The sequence below is a fragment of the Triticum urartu genome, chromosome 3A (assembly GCF_056163025.1).
Source record: "Triticum urartu cultivar PI428250 chromosome 3A, HENAU_Tu73, whole genome shotgun sequence".
In the NCBI taxonomy this organism is placed as follows: Eukaryota; Viridiplantae; Streptophyta; class Magnoliopsida; order Poales; family Poaceae; genus Triticum; species Triticum urartu.
In genome coordinates this window covers 725,181,668-725,204,824 of record NC_141875.1, presented here as the reverse complement: position 1 = coordinate 725,204,824, position 23,157 = coordinate 725,181,668, and the positions used below count along the sequence as shown (strand labels likewise).

Sequence of the window (23,157 nt, the reverse complement as noted above, 5' to 3'; positions counted from 1 at the left end):
TCGTTTAGACGTAACTGAATGCCACTGAGCACTAAGTAACCAGCGGCATGATTATTATTTTTCAGAAATCTCTATTACAAAATTGAATGCTACCGAATTTGCAAACTGAATACTGTCGAACTTGATCTTCAAGCAGTAGGTGACCATAGATTTTACGCCAACTTCATCTGTTCAGCTATCTCTGCAGAGACTGAAACATTCTTATCCATGGGCTGGAAGCAACACAGTATCCTATTAATAGTACTATAGCCTTTGGTTCACTTTTCTTCTCACAAAACCTGAACTTTGCTACTGGTTATTAGTAAATGAAGTTTTGAATTTCAATTGCACATTACAATTACCGATCATAAATATGAAGACACGACTCTCTATCCCTCGTACATTAACCGTCATCCACTTGAACAGATACTGAAACAGAATATTTTCAATTCTTGAAAGTATACCAACAAACAGGTAGTGGCCACCATCATAGAAGCACATATAACACTTCAGGACTACTCCCTCCGTTCGGAATTACTTGTCCCGGAAATGGATGTATTTAGAACTAAAATATGTCTAGATACATCCATTTTTGCGACAAGTAATTCCGAACGGAGGGAGTAATAGGCTTCACTGCCCTGAACTAAAAATAATATAATGTCAAAATCAAAGATATCACAGTGGGACTTTGGATGTACTAGATTCATCACAATCACATGAAACCATAACATGCTAGCTGCAGGTGAATCAAAAGTATAGTGAGAAACAAGACAAAAAGCCAAATTCTGTAACTATTGTTAAAAATGCTCACTAACCATGTCTTTTATCGAGCTGTGCCAGCTTCAATGGTGGGAGTCGCCGTATTGAACTAGTCTGTGTCTAGCAACTATTTACGACATTATCATCAAAATTAAACATAGAAGTATCTTAAGTCCCTTCAATATGGATTTTCTTAATAGTACTAGAAGTTATGCTACTAAACTTCATTGCTTTGTGATGAAACAAAAGGAGCAAAGAATTGGACGTAAATCATGTTGTAAGTAAAGACCTGAAGTAATTGAATTTCATGATTAGTTTGCAACAAACATTAGTGTGAAAGAGGCACACCCCATAATTCGTCAGACACACGATTGTAAGGGAAAAATGCCAAAGCCACCCATAATATAGTTGAATCAATATTAAATGGAACTAAATAAAAACATATCAAATCTAGTGGTACAGTGGTAGTAAACACGAGGAATCAAGAAGAAATTAAGCAAATTTCAGTGGATAGCTCAGCAAAATAGGAAGATAGGTTAATGTGAACAAACTCAACATCATTACAGTATATACGAATCTCAAGCAAAAAAAAGCCATAAGATTGAAATACACCTACACGATAGCTACTGAACTACAAAGTTCAGATTTTCAACAAAATAGGTTTGTCTGCCTGAAAAAAATGTATGCCATTTGTTGACCCGATTACAATCTCTATCAGTTAGGTGGAATGACAAAACAGTGGACAACCTATGAACAAAACCAAACATTACTTCTGATCGAACACATACAAATAGATTTTAGAATTTCAGTAGTATTAAGCTTGTACGTTTAGCTATGCCCAAAACAAGTAATGCTATTTTATGTCGATCTTTATTGCCAAGCAATCTATATATATGTTTAATAGATCTTTATTGCTCTTTCTTCTATCAACTTCATTTGTTCCTCAATTTCTCCAGTGACTGAAACATTCTTCTCAATAGTGCTATAGCCATTAGGTTCACCTTTCTTCTCACCAAAACCTAAATTTTGCTACTGGTTGTAATGAAAAGAGGGCCTCAAATTTCAATTTAACATTACTTGTACCCACCACAAATATGAAGACATCCATATCCCACATACATTAGCGGTCATCCACCTGAACAGATACCTGAAAACAAAATATTTTCAGTTCTCAGAAGTATACCAACACAAAAGTGCACATATAACACTTCAGGATTAACAGGCTTCATTACCATGCATTGGAAAGAGAAAACGCAACCCTGCATCTTGCAATTTTTGCTAGTTGCAAGCGTGTACCGCTACTAATCCGGTCTGCACCTAGAGAAAGTTCTGAAACCCTCCACATAGAGACCGTCAAATACTGCAGGTCAAAAGTGAAAATCCATATTTTTACACCTGAATGATCCATGGAGAGGTATATAAACTTCTGTGAGAAAAAACAAATATGATTGAATGCTTCCATTGAAAATAGAAGAACATACAAGAATAGTGCAGCAGCCAGTCATGATTTGTAATCGCCATGGGACTTGAGTTGCTTAGTTGCTTAAACAGTCTACTGTAGTCACCGTTACCAATTCGCCGTTGAGGAGAAGAACCTGCAAAGATCCAGTGACCACAAACCTGCGCTGGCAGATCCAGCGCTTTGCTCGGAGCACCAAAGCTCACCATATCGAAGGATCCGAGAGCACCTAAAGCCGACAGTTCGCCGGTTCCGGCAAAGGCTTCGCCGGGATGAGGGGGAACCACCAACATCTTTATTCCACACCGACGCCGCCACCCCCACCATGACGGCAACTCCTGGAACCACTACCCTACTATCTACATACCGGAAGCACAGGACTGGGGTTCCCGCCCCTCTCCCATCGCCGGAGCGGCGGACGGAGAGGGAAGGAACCACCGGCCTGGCCGGCGGCAGATCGAGGGGACAAAGTCGCCTTCCTATTCGCCTTCCCAGGGAAAAGGAAAGGAAACCGCTAATCTCGGCCCCATTAATTTCATTCTGCACTTCGCTTATTATTCTGAACATCACCAACCGTCTTACAAATGGACAGAGAATTAGCATAGGAATAAAGAAACTGAACATAATTTCCAACTGAGCCATCTCCTCTGGCACATTATGAATCATTGCAAATGGCCTTTAGAAGAGCAAAAGAAAAATTAGTTTAACACTATGATCAGTACAGTTCAGCAGAGTTAGAAGCTAGTCAGGTCCTATTCTCCCAAAATCATATTCTTTTTTTTGCGGGGACCAAATCACCGGGATGAGGATAAGCAATCAACCCGGTTCTTCATTTTTGCAATAGATAGTGGAGGCTTGTCACTGATTGTTGATGTCTTAGCGCGACCTGAATCTCATTGAGCATCACACTTTCTGATTTACAAATCCAAGGTACATCTGAATAAAGAGAAAACAGGAACAACCTGACCCGTCCAAGAAAAAAATAGACCCTTCAGTGAGAAGCAATTGCTTCACTTGAGCATCCGGAATAAAGCTCAAGAAATCTTAAAGAGCAACTGTTCTCAAGTAATTACCTATCTCGACAACAATTTCTCAGATTAATTTCCACGCAATTACCTATAGAATTTGTAAAAGCTACTTCATGTCCAGTAATAACAGATCGATGTTTCTACCAGCAAATTACTAATTAAAGAGGTGCTTTCTCGTATGTATGTATAGAAACCTTACTTTGGTATTTTTATACTAGGGGGGTAAACAAATGGTTATGATGGCGCAGCCAATATTATGTACAACTAAAATATTCCAGAAATTTTACCAAAAGGAAATCTCAAGAATTGTTTTGCAACTATGGATACATGGTGCACTCAGAGCCTAGCTAAAATATGACCGTATAAAATAGAATGAACAGGACAGGTTGGAAAGAGATCAAAAATCAAGCATGCATGCAAATCAGCTAGCCTGGGTGGAACTGTAGGCGGCCGCGGCATAGCTTCTGGATATGCAGCGCCGACCATGACCTTCATTCCTGCAAGGCAATCATTCAGATCTAGCAGGGTGAGCTGGGGTTGGAAGGGAAGCAGAGAGAAGAAGAGGGAGGAGAAACGTGGAGAATTTGTGCCGGAGCCGGCTGTGGAGGAAATGGAAAATCTGGTTCGGTGAATGTTGGTTGTCGCAAGCGCCTTATCCGATTGAGCAGTGGGATGGATTTGGGATTGGTCACCGGTGAAGAATCGTTGTACGCTCCATCACCGCTGCCGCTGTTGGCCTCCGAGTCGCACGAGAGGACGAGGGAGAGATGGACAGGGGAGTGAAGGAATCATCCGATGAGAATTCTTCGCCGAGCACATCGCCGTCCAGCACGCCGCCAATCACCGCCCGCTAGTCGGTGTTCAGCGGAAACCGCTCGCATCTATTGAAAAATATATGCGGTGGGGCGGTGGGCTAGCTCCAAATCCCCACGACCTTCCAGCGTTAACGTAAAATTACAGCGGCATGATAAAATTTTTGCTATAAATTTACATCGGTTTGTGCTGGGTTGAACCAGACCGTCACACGGCCGACTGACCCTGACCAGGGTGAAGAATTACTTATTCCTCACCCTGGGTCTTAAATAGACTTTATATATATATATATATATATATATATATATATCCAGCCATTCCGTCTAATCCAGTCACAGGCTCAGAGCCATTCACACACAGTACAGAATACATTCTAGCTCGCGGCGCAGGCTGTGCGAGGGATCCAAAAGCCGTGGTCGCCAACATCATGTATTCAAAAACTTCTTAAACAGATATTTGAAAAACTGTTCAAAACATATTTGAATAAATGTTCATCATGTATTTAAAAAAGTGTAAAACACATATTAAAAATGTTCATCGTGTAATTAAAAAACTTTAACCATGTATTTCCAAAATATTCAACGTATGATTGAAAAAATATTCACATTATATGTAAAGAATTTGTATGTGTATTTACTTCTTTTCTAGTTTACCTACCCACGCTGCTATATATATCCGGTCTTTCCATCCAATCCAGTCACAGGCTAACAGCCATTCCCTCCTTTTCTTCCATACATTACAGATTACAGAGTACATTCTAGCTCGCTCCCCAGGCTGTGCGATGGATCCAAAAGCCCTGGCTGCCAAGGAGGAGGAGGAGTTCGTCGAGCAACTCTGCAGCAACCTCACCTGCGCCTGCGCCCGCCCACATCCTCCCCCCTACTGACGGCGCAGCCGCCGTCGTCGCCAACAATCGCCCCGGTCCTACTGTCAGCCACCTGTCGCCCATCTCCTTCCTATCCAACCTCCGCCAAGCGGCCGTGGACGCATCGTCCGTCATCGTCGAGTTCACCCGCGCCAGACTTCTCAGCTGTTGGAATAAGCCACGTCGCGTGGTGTGGTTGGGCGCTTCGGATGCGCGAGGGACGTGCGTCGCGTGGTGTGGTTGGGCGCTTCGGATGCGCGAGGGACGTGCGAGACGCATTGATGATGTCGGGCTCGTCGGACACGTCAGGTGCGTACGGGACGGGCAGGACACAGCAGATATGCGGCGTGTGTGTGTGCGGCGTGATGGTACAGTCACGTTAACTAGCTAGATGTATTGGCAGTTCTGTTCCCGGCGGACGCGGTGTGCGCGTGGGAGCGCGTTGCGTGTGCATGGAGTTAGCTGGTAGTTACATCGTGGGCTCGTTCGCTGCATGCTAGGTCGTGTGGGTCGTTCAGTTAGTGGCTAGCATGACGGGCCGGCTACGCATGCGTGAGTCTGCTACTTAAGAGTTGTATCATGTTTGCTTGAAAGTGCCAGGAGAATAGAAGTGAGAAAAGGCCGAGGCTGTGTGTCAGGCTGGCCACCAAACCTATCTACTTGTACTCCTTCGTCTACCTCCAGCTACCACATAGAGAGCTGCGCCAATAATTGGTATACAGAGCTTCGGTTCGGGCGATCACTGGTGACCATGGCGCTCGTCCCACATGGCGGCGGCGCGGGCGGATCGGCGACGATGGCGATGCCGATGCTGACCGCGGACAACTACACGGTCTGGGCCATCAAGGCACAGGCGATCCTCGACACCCACACCGTATGGGAGGCGGTGGCACCGGGCGACGCGGCGGTGAACACCAATTAGGACAAGATGACGCGTGCGTTGCTCCTCGGGGCGTTGCCGGAGGATGTGCTGCTGCAGGTGTCGACGAAGCTCACCGCCAGGGAGGTATGGGACTCTCTGAAGGTGAGGTTCGTCGGCGCCGATCGGGTCCGCACGGCGAGGCTGGGGACGCTGCGCGGTGAATTCGACCGGATGAAGATGACGGACGGCGAGGATCTCGACGTGTGCGGCGAGAGGCTCGCGGCGATGGCTGCGAGGTATGCCAACCTCGGGGAGACGCTGGGCGACGCAGCACTTGTCAAGAAGTTGCTGGATACGGTGCCGGATCGCCTCTTCTCCGTCGTCGCCGGCATCGAGCAGTTCCACGACGTGACGCCATCGTCGTTCGACGAAGCGCTCGGGCGGCTGCGTGCATTCGACGAGTGGGTTCGGCGCCGTGGACAAGACGGCGACGAGCGCGGGGGTGAGCAGCTGCTCATGACGGCGGCGCAGTGGGCAGCACAGGAGCGTCGACACGGCGGTGCTCGGGATGACGACGACGGGCGCAGCGTGGCGTCGGGGAGTGGCGGCAACAGGCGCAGGCGCTGCTACAAGTGCGGGGAGCACGGGCACTTCTGGCGCGAGTGCCCGCAGCTGCGGAAAGGACCGGGCGGAGCAGGCTCTCTTGGCCGGCACCAACGTCGACGATGACGGACTTCTTTAGGCCGTGGCTTAGGAGGTGTGTGTTGGAATAAGCCACGTCGCGTGGTGTGGTCGGGCTCGTCGGACGCGTCGGATACGCGCGGGACATGCGGGACACACTGATGATGTCGGGCTCGTCGGACATATCGGGTACGCACGGAACGGGCGGGACGCAGCAGATATGTGGCGTGTGTGTGTGCGGCGTGATGGTACAGTCACGTTAACTAGCTAGATGCATTGGCAGTTCTGTTCCCGGCGGACGCGGTGTGCGCGTGGGAGCGCGTTGCGTGTGCATGGAGTTAGCTGGTAGTTACATCGTGGGCTCGTTCGCTGCATGCTAGGTCGTGTGGGTCGTTCAGTTAGTGGCTAGCATGACGGGCCGGCTACGCATGCGTGAGTCTGCTACTTAAGAGTTGTATCATGTTTGCTTGAAAGTGCCACGAGAATAGAAGTGAGAAAAGGCCGAGGCTGTGTGTCAGGCTAGCCACCAAACCTATCTGCTGGAAAAAATTGTATGAGACCAGGTCTCACGGTTAGCAGGTGAAACCCGTTCTGATGGATGACACGTGGCGTTCATAAATCACAAATCATCTAATTTTTCTTTCCCCCTGATTTTAAATGGAAGGTGGGGGATGCTTTATGATTTGTGAATGCCACATGTTATTCATTAGGATGGGTCTCGCGTGAGACCTGGTCTAATAGAATTATTTTCCAGCTACGACATAGAGAGCTGCGCCAACATCAGCTTCTCCCGCGTGTTCGCACGGGGCTGGAGCCCCGATGGTTCGAGCAGGTACAAGCGGCGCTCCGTCCAGGAGCTCATCGACGACAAGATCTACCTCGACCTCAACCTGCCAGCTGAAGATGACCCGGACGAACAGGAGAGGAGGCACAAGCGCAACGTTTCCTCCTCTAATCTCGACGGTGCCTTCCCCGGGCCAAGTAAGAGGAAGATAAGAGTCTCGCTGCCCAACATCACCGACCTGGCTGGTTCGAAGGTGACTGCTGCCGAGGCCGAGGATGCAGCTCTCAAACAAGGGTAGTAAGCCCGATTATTTTATGGTGGAAATTAAGAAGTACCTCTCGATCCTATGGTTCATTTCCCTTCTCAACTGATCCTTTTACATTTTCAGCTGCAAGGTTAGGGGAGGAGCAGGAGCTGCTGCAAGGTCATCAAGGAGAACGACCAGACGCTGGATCTACATTCAAGACAAAAGACAAAGCCACAACAGGGAATGACGAGTCCGAGGCCGATGGTGTTGTTCCAACACAAGGTACGGGTGCTTCTTTAATCAAGTGGAGAAAGGCTCTCCTACTGTTCCTGATCCTTTCTACATTTTCTCAAATCTGCCAGGAGAGGCTGGAGGTAGACTAAAGTACACAGTTTTTTTGGGTCTATATGCTTATGGGAGGAATTTTATAATACATCAAAAGAAACAACTTGAAAAGATGGGGCTGATATATCCGATACAAGACTATCCGAGTGTGATCCACCAATGCTGAGTTGCTTCTAGAGAATGTATGCACCCAATGCAGCGTGATTCGTGGCGCTGCTGCCTGATCCTCCAATAGTTTATTCTTATCCTAGTACTTTCCAACGCTGAGTAGCACACAATATTTCGTCAGACATACCAGATGAATTCCGTCTAAGATCATCCATCGATTGTACACCTTATATGCTGATTTGACTGTACAAAGACTCTTGGGATCAGTTTGCCATCAACATATTAGACTTTACCGGTTTGGCAAAATCTCCCTTGTGTCCACCGTGCATGAAATATGTATCAATAGATCAACTAGTAGTATATATATGAATAATCAGTGAAGCAACAAACCAACAACATAGAGAGGCACGTAAAAATGTTATTCACTTATTTTAGATTTAAGACCATAGATATCACATAAGCAAAATAACCCACTGCATATAATAAACGAGCTAATTCCTTCTGAAACAACAAAACATATAATTATGATCACATCCTACAGTTGATTCGTCCTCATTGCAGTTTGTTCGTATTTATTGATTTCCATTTCGTGTTGCTCTGATATGTTATTTGATGGCTTCTTGGTGTCGGCAGCTAGACAATGAGGAGGGGCTATAGTGGCCTTAACGGTGGTGCCGGAAGTTGAAAGAGGGGGAGGTGCAAGCTTCTCGATGTGCATGAACTGGGGACAGTGTCATCAGACAGATACTCTTTTATCACCGGAACCACTAATATGAAAAATGTTTGTTGCATATTATAAAGAAAATGCTAGTATCTTCTTGTGGATTCCGATCTTCACAAGGCCTGTGGTGCGGATACAACCAGCCGGTTTCTCCTGCCCTACCGGTGTACTGCCGTCATGGGAACTCATGCCTTCTAGGCTTTTCTGGACAACATTGCATGCCACATACATGGTTCAAGATGACATTCCACAGGCCGTCCTTTGCAATGATCAAGCATTCGCCATCGTAGTGGTTATGATGATCTCTGGCTCAGATATCACTTAAGGTTTAAGGAACATGTCCTCTGTGAGTATAGTTCAATTTGCAAATACTATTTTGGTCACATGTATTATTTTAACACATGGACATATCTGAAAAATAAGTGAATACCTTTTGAAAGTGCCTGAACATTAAAAAATAATAGTCACCTATCTAAAAAATGCATCCCTGTAATTTCCCTATAATATTTGGCTATAATTTTTATGGCATCATTTCAGAATACGAATTGGTTTAAAGTGTTTGTAGGATTTTGGGATCTAGGCCAAACTATATATTATTTCCTTGAAATAAACAACTGGATACAAAAATTAGGGAACAATGTTTGTCTAGGTATTGGCCCTTGCGGGGATCAATCTGCTCCGAGTTTCCTGATTGAAATAGCTGAATTGTTGGGTGCATTCACGACGACGATGTTAAAATAGATGGGATCAATCTATACATCGCTCCACTCTCAAGTGTGCGGAGAAGAATTCATAGGTGGAAATGTTACTTCTTTCCCGTTCTACGTAGTTTAATTCTTTCCACTTCAGTCCTGTCTTACCATTCTCCCCTCGCGCTCTTGATTGTGATGGCAATGGGAACCATTGAACCCTAGCAGCCGCCAAGGTTGAGATCCTATGTGCGACCTCACCCGTTGCGCCTCCTCCAACCAACCCACACCACCATATATCTTCAGCCATTCACTCGATTCCAGTACTCGATTCCAGTCAGGGCCATTCCTTCCTTCCATTCCGCCTCAGGGGCCACACTACCGCCACTGCCACTTCTGCTAGCAGCATGCGTTCTGCCACCATGTGGGAGCCCTCCCATTTCTCATCGCCCATCTGATACCCCTCATAACCCTTCGAGGATGCATTTTACCTGTGGGAGCGTTGGTGGGGACTGCACCTCGCCGTCCTTGGAGTACACAGTGGGGTCGAATCCGCACCCGTCGGTGCTAGCCATCACTAGACATATCAATCACGGGAAGGAGAAGGCTGAGAAGACCACGTGCAACTCCCAATGCACCGGATGTGAGACTAGGAAGAGCGAGGTGGCAGAGTTAGAGAGAGGAAAGGAAGAACCTGGCGCAAGAAAGGGCAGAAGACGAGGAAGACTTGAGGATGCATAAAAAATATTCAGGTGTGAAGCGTTTTTGGGTCACACTCGGTAGGAAAAAAAATCCATCATGTATTTGAAAAAAAATATTCATCGTGCATTCAAGAAAGTGTTCAACACATATTTGAAAAAGTGTTCAAGACATATTTCAATAAATGTTCATCTTGCATTTGAGAAAGTGTTCAAGGCATATTTGATGTTTATCGTGTATTTAAAAAATGCCGCGTATTTCAAAAAATATTCAACATATATTCAAAACATATTCACTATATATTTGAAGAATATTATTTGTATTTTAAAAATATTCACCGTGTACTTAAAAAAATGTCCATCGCATGTTTCTCCAAAAGTGCCATGACATATATGCAAACAAATGTTCATTTCCTATTTTCGAACAAAATGTGCATCAAATACTTGTCAAAAAATTTATGCATAAAAACGTCAATCATCTTCCTGTGATCCTACGGTCGCGTCAATGCTGACCGAAGGCCACGGGTCACACGGCCTCCGCTGCCGCCGCTTCAGCTGGCACCAGGGGCGCCACCCCCACACTGGAGACACCCCCTTCCCCGTCATATTTTAGGTATGCTTCTCAAGCATTTATGGGTGCAATATAGGTTCAGTTTGGAGTGTGTCACATGCATTATGTGATTTGTCCTGCTTGCTCACCAAGGCACTCACTTGTGTTAGCCTTTAACACAAAAACCTATCGATCCAGCATTACTATCAGCTGTGAAACTGCCATTCATGAATAGCTAATTACTTGCCCTTTATCATCCCCTAGCAAATTGCAACGCCGAGTAGGTGGTGCTATTTGTCTGCCCTGCTGTGTGGCACACAACGCTCCCTCATACATATCAGACAAACTAGCCTAGGTTCATCGATGGATTGTACAACACTTTCTCATGCTGATTTGATTGTAAAGGGAGCGGTGGGATCTGCGTGCCAGGCTGTCAAGTCATAACCACCATCCATCCTTTATCGGGATTGCCAAAATCCCCTTGCCTTACCAGTCCCCAATCTGCCTCACTGCAGATTTATTCTTCCGCAACACGGTGAGCTCAACAACTATATAAGCATGATCGTTGACCATGAAATAAAATGCAGGAGTAGGCTTGATGCAACTAGTCAACAACACTGTAGAGACAATACATTAATATAAAATCATCCATTGTAAATTACAAAAGAGTTAATTCTGTATGAAATAGCACAAACAAAATACTAGGTATAGTAATTGGAATTGCCATCCCATACTAGCTAGTTGATTACTCCTCACTGTAGATTGCTTGATTATTTCCGTTTCCTAATTTTCTGACATGTTGTTGATGGATTGTTGGTGTCCCTGGCCGGACAAGGAGCAGGCACAGCAATGGCGAGAAGAAGTGGAGGGGCGCAGGCCACCGGAGAAAGCTTCTCGATGTAGAGGCAGAGGGGCACAGTGTTACCCGACAAATACTCTTTCGGCACATGCAACCACTCATAATCGCTGTCATCGGGTGAATGGGCGTCGCCAGACAGGGAGCTGCTGCTCCTCAGGGGCGAGTTCATCATGACCATATGCGTTGTGCCGCATCTAGAACACTCTACAGAGAGGTTGCACGCGAACTGTGGTTATACTGAAAAGGTTTGGCTGATATATCTGATACAATAGTGCATTTTACTTTTCATTCATAGTATTTTCTAAAAAATATCTCCAAAATGAAATTTATTATTTTGTAGTAAGGCATTCAACTATTATATGTATTCATAACCACAGAATAATAGGCATGATATGCATGAAAAAAGAACATAGAGTGTCCAGAAAATGATACTACTTCAGATTAAAACTAAGGTGTCCACGACTTTATATAGGCGTCAGGCGATAGGAAAACAAAACTTAAAAAAAATGTCAACACAACTAAGGATTTTAAATCTTCGGAGAGAGCTCTGTTAGGTGGCATGCCATGTTCATTTCCTTGAACAGCAGGCGCAAGTGCTTGTGCATCACACTTTCCAGGACTATCTGAGTGTTAGCCACCAATGCTGAGCTGCTTCTAGAGAATGTCTGCATGTAATCGATTAAGTTTAGACTTTGGAGTGCATCCAATGCATAGCATGATTCTTGGTGCTCCCACCCTATCCTCCAAGAGTGTCTGCTTATCCTAGTACTTTCAAACACTGAGTAGCACACAATGCTCCGTCATACGTACCAGGCGAATTCGGTCCAGGATCATCCATCAATTGTACACCTTACATACTGATTTGACTGTAAAGAGACCCTTGGGATAAGTTTGCTATCAACATATCAGCCTTTAACTGTATCGGCAAAATCCCCTTTGTGTCCACCGTGTATAAAATCCCTTTTGTTCGTATTTGTACATTTCCATTTCATGTTGCTATAATATTTTGGTTGCCGGCTTCTTGGTGGCCGGACAAGGAAGAGGGGCAACAATGGCATTAAGGGGTGGTGGTGGCAGGTGTAAGAGGGGGAGGTGCAAGCTTCTAGATGTACATGCAGTGGGGGACAGTGCCACCGGACAAATACTCGTTCGGTAGCGGAACCACACTTAAACTTGCCCAGGTCAGGGGCGCAGCTGGACAGTAATATTAGTTTACGTATATACCTATAAGACCCATTTTATAATGCATGATATCTTAAGGAACTAGTTGAAACTTGAAACTGATTACGCTCGCACAGGCAGCCGTGCTAGTTGCTTGAATGGTGGAGCTGAAACGTCCAATAAAAGATTATAGTATGCTTCTTATTCATATATATTATATTATATTATAAATATCTCCATAACTAAATTTATTTCTTTGGCTATGAGGAAACCTGTATACTCTCTTGAGCAATACACACCAAGAAATCCGAAAAAAATTCAACATAACTAAAAAGAACTCTCTTGAGTGCCATGTCATATTCATCACAAGGGTTTACGCATCCCTTTCTAGGACTATCATATTGAGCACCCCAATCCTGTGCTGCTTCTTGAGCATTATTAATGCCTGCAGTATAGGTTCAGTTTGGAGTTTCTCCCGTGCGTTAGGTGATTTGTCCTGCTGGCTCACCAAGACACTAGTGACTCACTTGTGTTATCCCCTAATACAAAGCCCTATCCATCCAGCATTATCCCCTAATTACTTTCCCTTCATCATCCCCTAGCACATTGCAGCGTGGAGTAGGTGCTGCTATTTGTCTGCCCTGCTGTGTGGCACAATGATCTTTCATACAGTACATATTAGACGAAACTCCCCTAGGTTCATCCATGGAGTGTACTATACACATTTTATGCTGATTTGGCTGTAAAGGGAGTCTTGTTGGGATCTGTGTGCCAGGCCGAGATGTCATCAAAGTCATCCTTTAAGGGGATTGCCAAAATCTCCTTGCCATCCACACGGAGGAGAAAATCTGCCTCACCAGACCCCAGTCTGCCTCACGGCAGATTTATTCTTCGGCAACAAGGCGAGATCAACTAGCTAGCACTGTTATATATGCAAGATCGTTGACCACAAAATAAAGGCAGGAGTTCTCGCAAAAAAAGAAAAAATAAAGGCAGGAGTATGCTTGATTCAACATGGCAACAACACTGTAGAGAAATTACAATATATAAAATCATCAATTGTAAATAACGGAAGATTTAATTCTTTATGAAATAGCAAAATACTAGTAGGTATAGTAATTGGAATTGCCATTGCATACGAGCTAGTTTATTCCTCCTCACTGCAGGTTGCTTGAAGCTTTCCGTTTCCTGCCATTGCTCTGATATGTTGTTGCTGGCTTGCTCGTGTCCGCGGCCGGACAAGGAGGAGCCGCAGCCATGGCCAGAAGAGGTGGAGGGGTGGAGGCGGCCTCGATGTAGATGCAGAGGGGAAGAGTATCACCCGACAAATACTCTTTTTGAGCACCCGCAACCACTCGTACTTGCCGTCGCCGGGCGCAGGGGTGCCGCCAGATAGGGAGCTGCTGCTCATTAGGGGCGACTTCATCTTGACGATATGAATGGTGCCGCGGGCAGAAAACGCTCTACAGAGAGCTCACACACGAACTGCGGCGCCGGGTCGCCACCATCCTCTCTAACGCTCTACAGAAAGCATCCGAGGCTGGCCGTAGGGGATGCAGATGGTGGGGCGCGAGTGGCCATCGGAACCAGTGATGGTAGGGGATGCTTGGAGCCGATTAAGCCGCAACCCCCGCCGTCCGAAGCCCTGGCTGGGCATCCGCAAGGCCCGTGCGGGACGCGCGCCTGTGTTCGGCTGACTCGTGGTACACGATGCCGCCGGCGTCGCAGCCGTACTTCTCGAAATCACACCGCACCATGACGGAGGACACGAAGGCGTCAAGAAAGGCTAAGTGGACAACTGTGAGGCCGCAGGGTTCTCCATGGAGTTCGCGGCAGGACAAGCACAGCAGATGGTCGGCATCACACTGGCGTCAAGATTCAGTTGAGATAGCAGGATCCAGATATGATATGCAAAGACGATTAATTGATGAAAGAAACTTTCGATCCATGGCGATTCATACCTTGAAGATGGGGGATTTGAGGGGGAGGCGGCAGGTATGGCAGCTCAGCAGCGCCGTGGACATGCTAAAGCTGAGGACCTGCTGCGATTCCGTCTCCGTGGCAGTGGCTACCACCGCAAGAGCTCGCTCTCCTCCGCCATGGCTTATGTTTTTCTCCTTTGAGAATGACGGCGCGGGGGGAGTGGTGGATGGATGTGATTCTAGGGCTGAAAGCATCGGCAATATATAGCGCTGATTCTAGGGTGGAGGGGCGGCCTGGGGTTGGTGGGAGGAGGACCCTCGGCGGCGCCTAGGGCTCCCATCCATTGCCAGCGCGGTGAGTGCGAGCGCGGGAATGGATTTGGATTGGATCCGACCAAAACTGGAAAGAAGTAAAAGCAATGGTGAATTGGAAAGATGTAAAATTTTAGGTGTACTACGATTTTCTTCTCCTCGTCCTTGTGAGTTTGTGAGAGGGGTGGGAGCGGGGCGGCCTTGTTTGGATGCGAGGTTGAGTATTTCCAGGGAAAACAGAGACAGGGTGGGAATTCACATCCCTTGAGGCGCGATCATCAGCCATTGTTCTTGTTGGAGTGGAGAGGAGCCGAACTTCAGCTATGGCCGCATGTCTAACCAAGTATAACTAGTACTCCCTCCGTTCCTAAATATAATTATTTTTAGACATTTCAAATGAACTACAACATATGGATGTATGTAGACATATCTTAGAGTTTATATTCACTCATTTTGCTCCGTATGTAGTCACTTGTTGGAATCTTTAAAAAGACTTATATTTGACAATGGAGGGAGTAGTATATAACTAGTGGAATACACCGGTTAGTACAAAGGCGGATGGGGGGACGTGAGTACGAGACGCAACCAGAGATCGAGGAGGATAGGATAGGAAGGCAAGCAACATATATATGCATGAGGCGATGGGTGAGACAGGCGGCAGCCGGCAGCGACCTCGTGGGTGGAGGGTCATAGACAGCCATGAGCGAATGAGACAGGGGATTCTCTCCCCATGTCGCTAGGCGTATATGCTCTCCCGGGGAACTCATGGAGATCGCGCCGAGGAAAGTGCATGGCTTCGAGCGCCCAAATGCCCAAGGCACTTGGCCCGGGTCAGACTTTCCACCCAGGGATGAGGCCGGGATACAACCGGATCCTTTCGGAACAAATGAGACCAACTTCTCCCCCTGGGCGGGCCCCGGCCAGTGCACCGTTTGGAGCAACAAAACACAGCAATACGTTTCAAGCATCCCTCCGCCCAGAATTAATTGTCTTAGATTATTCTAGATACAAATGTATGTAGACACATGTTAGTTTTAAATACATCCATATCTAGGAAAATCTAAAATAAGTAATTTAAGACAGAGGAAATACAATTGTACCGCGCCATCTTCGAAGAAAAGTGCACTATCTCATCAAATGTGCTACCTTCGGAAGCTTTTATCACTCGACTATTGTGGGTTGTAAGCCGCGCTCACCTGCGCTACAGTCGCATAGCACATTTTTTCGATAAAGGGCGCTTTTATTAACTCAAAATGTAGCATCGAGCGGATACAAAACATAAAGAGCGACACCCGGCCTCTGCATAGCAAAGATGCACACAACCATCAAACAAACAGTCTGACAAAAAAAATATAAAAACGACAATGTGGCAACAGTAAAGCCATATGGGGCCGAAACTATGCCTATGTCGACGGAGAAGGTGGACCGATTCGAAGATTATGCTGCCACCCATGTTGGGTAAAAACCTCCCTGGCCACCCGCTCCAACCGCATACACACCGTTTTGAACAGCGATTGATACTCCGTTCGGTGCAGAGTAGACCACATACGAAGCCAGTGCGTACAACGGTAAATAACCTGCATAGGAGAAGAAGTTTTGCCATTAAAAACACAGTCATTTCTACATAGCCAAAGCGACCATAGTAAAGCAGACGCTCCCACCCGTATTAGCGTACTAAAAGTATTTCGTATTCCATCAAGGCAGTGACCATATATATTGGTGACACTTGTTGGTGGATACAAATTTGACGCTATTTGGATAACGGACCATGTAGAACGCGCAAACTTGCATTGAAATAAGAGATGTTTGATTGTCTCGTCATGAGTACAAAAACTACATTTCTTGCTTCCTTTCCAGTTGCGTCGAGCGAGGTTGTCTTTAGTTAGCACAACTCTTCTCCGAAGATACCACATGGAAATCTTAACTTTTAGTGGCATCTTCGATTTCCAGATTTGTTTATTATTGGCCACTGGAATCTATGTTTGCGATAGTGCATGATACATGGAGTCAACAGTGAAGGACCTAGATGTAGTAAGTTTCTAGCGAAAGAGATCCCGCCCATGTGTTAAGTTAATCAAATCCAAACGGGATAGAAAATGTTGTCATGACACAAGACGGGGTCCAACCAAATCCCTCCGAAATGATATATCTGGCGGAGAAGTGGTCATCACATGCGCAAGAGTATCGTTCACTCAGCACATGGGCCTTGGCCTTGCCTTTTTGTTTCGAGAGAGGCTGGGCTAGGCACTTAGTGTGATACTGGTGGTAGCTACTATGGGAGAAATACATGTTGCCTAGTGTTTGGATGCAAGTCGAGTGTAAATTCTTGTTCACTCAGCGTAGTACATCGTGAGCCGAGTGATCTGGAGATACCAAACGACAACCGGTTGTGGCCCGGCTTACCTTCATACAAGTAAATACCATCCAAAAACAACTGGTTTCTACACAAATCTCGGCATATAATGAGAAAAACACTCGTCTGATGCCAAGGGCTCCGCATAAGCAGCAGCCACTACGCGATCGTCCTCCCAGCAGCATACCATACAGAATGGGAATTTCAACTTGGGCACAAGTTGGAATCAACAACTGGAGCTTCAGACAAATCTTATACATGGGACTCGGTATGGAACTTAGTCTGCCCAGTAAAGATAAAAATATTTATGTGGCGCGCGCTCTAGAGTGCTATTCCCTGTCGATCTATCCTTGCTAATAAGCACTTGAAAATCAATCAGAGTTGCCAAGCCTGTAACAAGGGGCCTGATGACATTACATACGTATGAATCCATTGGTGATCATAAGCTTACGCGCATGTGATAGATGATTACATGCATGTGATAACTGAATCGTGCATGTACTAGTAGGTAAGACCACAATTGCAAAATCTGCAAAGTTGTTTTAATCTGCACTAGCTAGTGGTATTGTACACGAACAACTACTTATGCACCATGGACTTGTGCGTCATGTATGGGTAAACATACTTGGCTCTTCCCTCTTATTTTTCAATAATGCATATGTTTGTTTCTCTTCAAATTTATTTGGTACAAAATTGCATCGAACAAACACATTAATAATAACGACATTTTTATGAATGCATGAACATTTTTATTTTGAAATTGCGTCAACAGATTCTAATTACATGAACATATTTACAATTATGAACATTTCTTCAAAATGCATGAATTTTATAAATTGCATGGATATATTTTCGGAAATACACCAGTAAAATTGTGTACATTAACATTTTGCAAAAATTACGGAATTATTTTTACATGTGAATTGTTTTCAAGATTGTCCTTTTTTATTTACATGGACCTTCTTTTGAAATGCACAAATTATTTTCTAGTTACATGATTTTTTCTTAAACACCCGAGCACCATTTTGAAGTAGATGAACATACTTAAAAAAGTGTGCATCCCTTTTGAAAATATTTGAACATTTAAAAACATAGATACTAACCTATCTCCGAAATGCATCTTTGTAATTTCCTTTAAAATGAAAGAGAAATAGAGAAAAACAAAAAAAATTGAAAAAACAAGTAATAGGCAAGGTATAGATGTTCATGAAGGTAGGCAATATCTGAGCCATGTGAGATGCGACTATAGGTGAGCACGATTTACAAGTCGTAGTAGTAGGCAAGGTATAGACGCTCATGGAGGTAGTACATATGTTTGATGGAAATATTATATATGTTCTTTGTGAACTAATGAGTTTGTTACTACGATTCAAGAGTATTAGAGTACAATTGTACATGCTTGCAATGTATTGCAGTGTTTCGTTGTTTCAAACGCTGTGATATACGGACGAGCTAGCACGCCATGTAAGTATAGTCTATAAGTGTCAAGGCCTAATCATCTTGTTTTTGTAAAGGATTATGCACAACACAATGATGCTGTTTAAGAATGACTGAACAAGAGAAAATGTATAATCCACAAATTAGCAGCAATAGGGTATGGCAGTAAGCAGGGATAAATTCATAGTGTTTTGGATCTGTGCAAAAATATTGTTTCATTCAAATACGCTTACTGTCAACTGATGGGCCAACGTCAGCAGGTATCTAAGCTGGGCCAATTTTCCTGATTGAAATTGCTAAACGGTCTGACGGATTCACGATGCTGACGTTGGATCCCTATCCATACGCGCGCGGAGATGAAAACGTACACAGAAAAATTAATTCTTTCTATTTCTATCTGCATTTAATTCGTTCCAATTCAGTTCCTCGCCACTATATATGTCAGTCCATTCTAGTTGCATCACAACCATTCCTACATTTCCTTCCATTCAGTTCATTCTAGGCCGCTTCCCCAGGCTGTGCGATGGAGCCCAAAGCCATGGCCGCCAAGGAGGCAGAGGAGCTCGTTGAGCAACTCTTCAGCGACCACGCATGCGCCCGCGCCCGACCGAGAAGCAGCCGTTATCGCCAACAGCCACCCTGAACCTCCCCTTGCTCCAGCTGTTGTCAACCTGTCTACCAAGGGGTTCCTCGCCACCCTCCGCCAAGCCGCCGTGGATGCATCGTCCGCCTTCAGCGAGTTCACCAGCGCCAGACTTCTCAGCTTCTCCCGCGCGTTCGCCCGGGGATGGGGCCCCTCTGGCTCGGGCAGGTACGAGCGTCACTCCATTGACGACAAGATCTTCCCCGACCTCAACCTGCCAGCCGAAGATGACCCGGAGGAGAGAGGGCATGGTGGTGGCGCAGGCGAGCTCGCTGGAGCATCTCTCCGTCCAGGATCTCGTTGATGACACAAGATCTTCCCCGACCTCAACCTGCCAGCGGAAGATGACCAGGAGGAGAGAGACGGCATGGTGGTGGCGCAGGAGAGGAGGTGCAAGCGCAACGTCTCCTCCTCCAATCTCGACCAGGAGCCAATCAACGTCCTGGCTGGGTTTTGCTTACCACTCGAAATATCAAGATTTACCATGGTTACCACATATTTTAGTACGCCTCGGTAAATGGTCATTTCGAGCAAAAAATTCGAATTTTTTGAATTTACTGAATTCAAACGCTCAATGTATAGTGAAGTATGGGAGCACCTCACAGCACTCGTGTAGACAACGTTCCACTTAGCTAGTAGCTCTTTTATGATAAATATAAGCTCAAGTGCTATCTATATCTATTTTGAAAGAATTTGAAATCACAATTAAATTATAAATTTTGTTTGAAATTCATTCAAAATTTGCTCAAAATTTCATGGTAACCGTGGTCACCACGTTTACCGCCCCCTCGGTAAAAATGCCCCATTCGGTAACCAAAACCTTGCATCCTGGACAGTGCCATCGCCCGTCCAAGTAAGAGGAATAGAAGCCAGTCGCTGCCCAACATCACCGATCTCGATGAGGATCTGGCTGTTTCGAAGTTGGCTGCTACCGAGGCCGAGGATGCTGCTCTCAAACAAGGTAGTAAGCCTAATTCTTTTATCAAGGAGATTAACAAGTACCTCTCAATCGTATGGTTCATTTCCGTTCTCAACTGATCCTATTACATTTTCAGCTGCATGGTTAGAAGGGGAGCAGGAGTCGCTCCAAGGTCATCAAGGAGAACAAGCAAACGGTGGAGCCGCATCTGCTTTCAAGACACAAGAAGAAGATGACGAGGCCGAGGCCGAGGCTGCGCGTGCTTCCTTAACCAAGTGTAGAAAAAAGATGGAGAAAGGCTCTCCTACATACTGTTGAACTCCTGATCCTATGTCATTTTCTTAGCTACAATGCCACGAGAGGCTGGAGGTAGACCTCGGCTCAGCCAGGCTGACATTCAGGTGCTGACCTCGAAGGTGAAAAACCAATCCACTAGGCCTATCCCGTAACAATTTTTGGGCAGGTTGAATTGGTTTCGATCGCGTGTTGGCAAGGACCAGGGATCTGTTGTGGACACATCAGCGAACGCAAGCAGATAAAATGAAGAGGGTACTGTGGGTTCAATGTCATAAGTGCACAGCCAGAAGTAAGAAGGCCTGAAATTTGTACGTCCACAATCACGGGTATGAATGTCCAAAGTGTTGTTAGCATAATCTTGATTTGTGGGATTTGCAAAGTGTTATTTCTACTTCTATGGCGTGGTGTTCGTCCGGGTCTTATTGGTACACGTAGGCATATATATACATGCTTATATTTTTTCTGTCATAGCAGTACTAGGAGGTCAAGTACAAGTAAGTTTAGACTTTGTGTAAGGTCGGTGGCAGCTCTGCCTATATATTCATAGCAAGTGACAGCGTGAGTTCACCTTCCTCATATGCTTATATCCCGAAGCGGCAAACAATCGACCTGATGAACTTGACGGCTGACTGTGCGGTCACCTTCCTCACTGGTTTCACTTCCGGCCACTTTGTGAACTTGTCGATTGCAACGTACAAGTACTCAAATCCCCCGACAGCTCGGGGAAAGGGGCCGAGGATGTCGAGCCCCCAGACCGAAAATGGCCAGGATAAAGGGATCGTCTGGAGAGCTTGAGCTGGTTGGTGTATCTGCTTGGAATGGAACTGGCACGCTTCACACTTGGTTACTTGTGCAGTTGCATCCTGGAGGGCTGTTGGCCAGAAGAAACCTTGCCGGAATGCTTTGCCGACAAGTGCTCTTGCACCAATGTGGTGACCACATATGCCTCCATGTATCTCTGCCAATAGCTTTTGTCCATCTTCCTGGTGAATACACTTCAATTTCACACCGTTCAGTCTTCTTCTGTACAGTGTCTTGTCAACAAACTGGTACATACTTGACTGCCGGGCTACTCTTTGCGCTTCTTCTTGCTCTTCGGGAAGTTCTCCTGTCTGAAGGAAACGGACAATCTGCTGCGCCCATGTTGGAGCTCGTGGCTCGACAACAAGGACTAAAGGCAAATCTGCCGCTGCGGGAACATCCGCTTCTACGGCAAGAACCTGCGGCTCTGCCGGAGCTTGACGTTCCCCGACAAGCTTGCCGGAGCAAAACTTGTCGGGAGCCTCTGCTTCAACGGAACAAACCCTAGGGCTTGCTGGAGCATCTTACTCCTCAGCGCTCTTGGTGTTGTTCTCAGCTGCTGCGGGAACATCCGCTTCTACGGCGAGGAGCTGCGCCTCTGCCGGAGCTTGACGTTCCCCGACAAGCTTGCCAGAGCAAAACTTATCGGGAGCTTCTGCTTCAACGGAGCAAACCCTAGGGCTTGCCGGAGCAGACTTCTCCTCAACGCCTTCGGCGTTGATCTTAGGGACCTTCTTGGCGGCGGCTTCGGGAAGCTCTGCCGGCAAATAGTCACCAGAAATCAACTTCCTCTTCTTGCTCTGTCCAGTTGGTGGTGTTACGGATGGTTGAGTCAGCTTGAGCACAAAGATCCCTGGTTCCACAGGTAGCTTAAGTGCGGCGCGCTTTCACAGGCCATCAGCAATGGCGTTCTAAGCTCTTGGAACGTGTTCCATTTGTAGGCCGTCAAAGTGCTCTTCTAGCTTTCTCACTTCGTCAACGTAAGCTTCCATCAACGGACTCTGATAATTCTTGTTTACTTGGCGGACGACAAGCTGTGAGTCACCCCTGACAATGAGCTTCTTGATCCCAAGGTCTGCCGCGATCCTGAGACCGGCAAGCAATCCTTCATACTCTGCAGTATTTTTTGTTGCTTGCTCCTTGGGAAAGTGCATATGGACTACGTACTTGAGGTGCTCTCCGGTGGGTGCGACAAGCAGCACGCCAGCACCGGCGCCTTGCAGTGAAAAGGCACCATCAAAGTACATTAGCCACTCTTTCCTTGCTTCCTTGTCGGGGATGCTTGTTTCTGGAATTTCTTCATCTGGTGTTGGCGTCCATTCTGCTATGAATTCTGTGAATGCTCTGCTTTGGATAGTTGAAGTGCTCTCAAACTTGAGGCCAAAGCTTGACAGTTCAAGTGCCCACTCAATAATCCTGCCTGTCGCTTCTGGATTCTGTAATATCCTCTTCAGCGGAAAGCGAGTGACAACTATGATTTCGTGTGCTTGGAAGTAATGGCGCAGCTTTCTCGAGGCCATGAGGAGGCCGAAAAGCAATTTCTGCACACCAGAGTACCTTGACCTAGCCCCCTGCAGAAGGGAACTGACAAAGTAAACTGGGCGCTGCACCATTTTCTTCCGTATCTCCTCTCGTATCTGCGCAGATCCATCTTTGTCGGGACCAGAGCTTGTCGGGGAAGCCCCCTGCTTGTCGCTGGATGTGCTTGCCGTGGTTGCAGGCTCGTCATTTGCCTCCCTCTCTGCTACTAACGCAGCACTAACCACTTGATTGGTTGCCGCTATGTACAGCAGCAACTTCTCTTGTGGCTTAGGTGCGACAAGTATTGGAGGAGAGGACAGGTATCTCCTCAAGTCTTGCAGCGC

At 46.1% G+C, this 23,157-nt stretch overlaps 1 long non-coding RNA gene and 2 pseudogenes across 1 annotated transcript; 1 reads left to right on the top strand and 2 right to left on the bottom strand.

Moving 5' to 3' along the window:
• Nucleotides 1-1,769: 1,769 nt before the first annotated feature.
• LOC125546222 (uncharacterized) lies at nt 1,770-2,554 on the bottom strand. Its single transcript, XR_007300491.2, has 3 exons — nt 2,220-2,554; nt 1,971-2,098; nt 1,770-1,885 (listed from the first exon to the last, which is right to left on the bottom strand). It is a non-coding gene; the product is annotated as an uncharacterized LOC125546222 (long non-coding RNA).
• A 3,100-nt stretch (nt 2,555-5,654) lies between these two features.
• LOC147982237 (uncharacterized) lies at nt 5,655-6,681 on the top strand (annotated as a pseudogene).
• Nucleotides 6,682-13,765: 7,084 nt separating this feature from the next.
• Nucleotides 13,766-15,128, bottom strand: LOC147982236 (uncharacterized; annotated as a pseudogene).
• Between the last annotated feature and the right edge of the window lie 8,029 nt (nt 15,129-23,157).